This window comes from Neoarius graeffei, chromosome 22 (genome assembly GCF_027579695.1).
Source record: "Neoarius graeffei isolate fNeoGra1 chromosome 22, fNeoGra1.pri, whole genome shotgun sequence".
Classification (NCBI taxonomy): Eukaryota; Metazoa; Chordata; class Actinopteri; order Siluriformes; family Ariidae; genus Neoarius; species Neoarius graeffei.
This window is the reverse complement of record NC_083590.1, coordinates 44,668,002-44,670,501: the sequence shown is the minus strand read 5'-3', so window position 1 is coordinate 44,670,501 and position 2,500 is coordinate 44,668,002. Positions and strand designations below refer to the sequence as shown.

General features: G+C 43.0%; 1 protein-coding gene across 2 annotated transcripts in view; it reads right to left on the bottom strand.

Moving 5' to 3' along the window:
- Positions 1-2,500, bottom strand: part of styk1a (serine/threonine/tyrosine kinase 1a) — a 639,066-nt gene that overhangs the window by 294,599 nt on the left and 341,967 nt on the right. The window lies entirely within an intron of this gene.

The window sequence follows — 2,500 nt, the reverse complement described above, 5'->3', positions numbered from 1 at the left end:
TCTAGCCAAAACGAGTCATGAGATATGAGCCAAAAGACATTTTTCCTAGTTATAGCGCCCCCTAGCAGCCAATTTGTTCCAAATTTTTTGCTCCCCTTTGGGGAGTGGTGCTGCATAATCCCACCAAGTTTTCTTAAGATACGCCAAAGGGTGGCCGAGAAATGAGCACACTTCATGTTTTGCATCTGCCATCCAATTTTGATTGGCTGACACGGCCAAACGCTTATGAAATTCTAAAAATCGGGTAGGCTTCTTGTGCAGCTTCTTCCCCAGTTGCCATGTACCAAGTTTGGGAGAAATTGTTCAAAAATTGAGGGAGGAGAACCATTTCAAGTGATTTTCACATAATTCAAAATGGGGGAAAATCTACTGGGTGGAATATGACGAGACAGGGCACGTTGGATTCGGTTTGGCCCACGCATTCCAGCGGTCGTAAGAGTCTGATGATCAGACGTATGGTTCAAAAGAAACAAGCAGAAATGTACCTGCGACTTTGACCTGTTGGTGGCGCTAGAGAGTTTGAGGTGCTGAGTTGAAATTTGGTGACATGATCCTTGAGGCAGCCTAGAATCAGTGTGCCAAGTTTAAAAACCTCTAGTCAGATGGTTCTATGCGTTGCCATCGACTTTCATTGATTTTAACAAAATTCAAAATGGCGGAAAATCCTCAAGTCAGAATATGACGTCATAGGGTGCGATGGATTCGTCTTGACCCATGGATTCCAGAGATCATGAAATTTTGTTTCTACCCAAAAGTCATCATGAGATATGAGCCAAAATACATTTTTCCCAGTTATAGCGCCCCCTAGCAGCCAATTTGTTCCAAATTTTTTGCAGCCGTTTGGGGAGGCGTCCTGCATAATGCGACCAACTTTCGTTAAGATACGCCAAAGGGTGGCTGAGAAATGAGCACACTTCCTGTTTTGCATCTGCCATCCAAATTTGATTGGCTGCCACGGCCAAACGCTTAGGAAATTCTAAAAAGCGGGTAAGTATTTTATGCAGCTTAGTCCCCAGGTGCCATCTACCAAGTTTGGGAGAAATTGGTCAAAAATTGAGGGAGGAGAAGCATTTTAATTGATTTTCACATAATTCAAAATGGCGGAAAATCTACTGGGTGGAACATGATGAACCAGGGTGCGTTGGATTCCTTTTGACCCAAGCATTCCAGCCACACTAAGAATTTGATGATCAGACGTATGGTTCAAAAGTAACAAGCAGAAATGTACCTGCAATTTTGACCTGTTGGTGGCGCTAGAGAGTTTGTGGTGCTGAGTTGAAATTTGGTGACAAGATCCTTGAGGGAGCCTAGAATCAGTGTGCCAAGTTTAAAAACCTCTAGTCAGACGGTTCTATGCGTTGCCATAGAATTTCACTGATTTTAACAAAATTCAAAATGGCGGAAAATCCTCAAGGCAGAATATGACGTCATAGGGTGCGATGGATTCGTCTTGAGCCAAGGATTCCTGCCATAGTGGAATTTTGTTTCTAGCCAAAACGAGTCATGAGATATGAGCCAAAAGACATTTTTCCTAGTTATAGCGCCCCCTAGCAGCCAATTTGTTCCAAATTTTTTGGGGCCCTTTCGGGAGGGGTGCTGCATAAAGGCACCAAGTTTCGTTAAGATACGCCAAAGGGTGGCCGAGAAATGAGCACACTTCCTGTTTCGCATCTTTGCAGCCAAGTTTGATTGGCTGCCACGGCCAAACGCTTGTGAAATTCAAATCACCGGGTATAACTTTTGTGCAGGTTGGTCCAATTATGCTATCTTCCAAGTTTGGGAGAAATTGGTAAAAAATTGAGGGAGTTGAAACATTTTAATTGATTTTCACAAAATTCAAAATGGCGGGAAAAATATATGGGCGGGAAATGACGTCATGGGGTGCGTTGGATTCGTCTTGGCCCAAGGATCCCAGGGATACCAAGTTTTTGAAAATCAGACCAACGGTTCAAAAGTTACAAGCAGAAATGTACCTGGGACTTTGACCTGTTGGTGGCGCTAACGGGTTTGAGGTAGAGGCCTGAAATTTGGTGAGAGGAATGTTGAGAGTGTCTAGAATCAGTGTGCCAAATTTCACAACTTTTTACCAGACGGTTCTATGGGCTGCCATAGACTTGCAGAGGCGGAAGTGGACTGAATAATAATAATAATAATAATAATAATAATAATAATAATAATAATAATAAGAAACAATAGAATCACTATGGGTGCCTTCGCAGCTTTGCTGCTTGGCCCCCAATAAATATAGCTGCAAGCAGCAATGTGGGGGCCAAGCAACATATGAGCCTAGTCGGAAGGCCAGCAGAATGCACTTGGGCCAGGTAATGCCCTTGTGCAGCTTAGTCCAAAGTTGCTATCTACCAAGTTTGGGAGAAATTGGTGAAAAATTGAGGGAGGAGAAGCATTTTAATTGATTTTTACAAAATTCAAAATGGCGGAAAATCGTAAAGGCTAAATATGACGTCATAGGCTGCGATGGATTCGGCTTGAGCCAAGGATT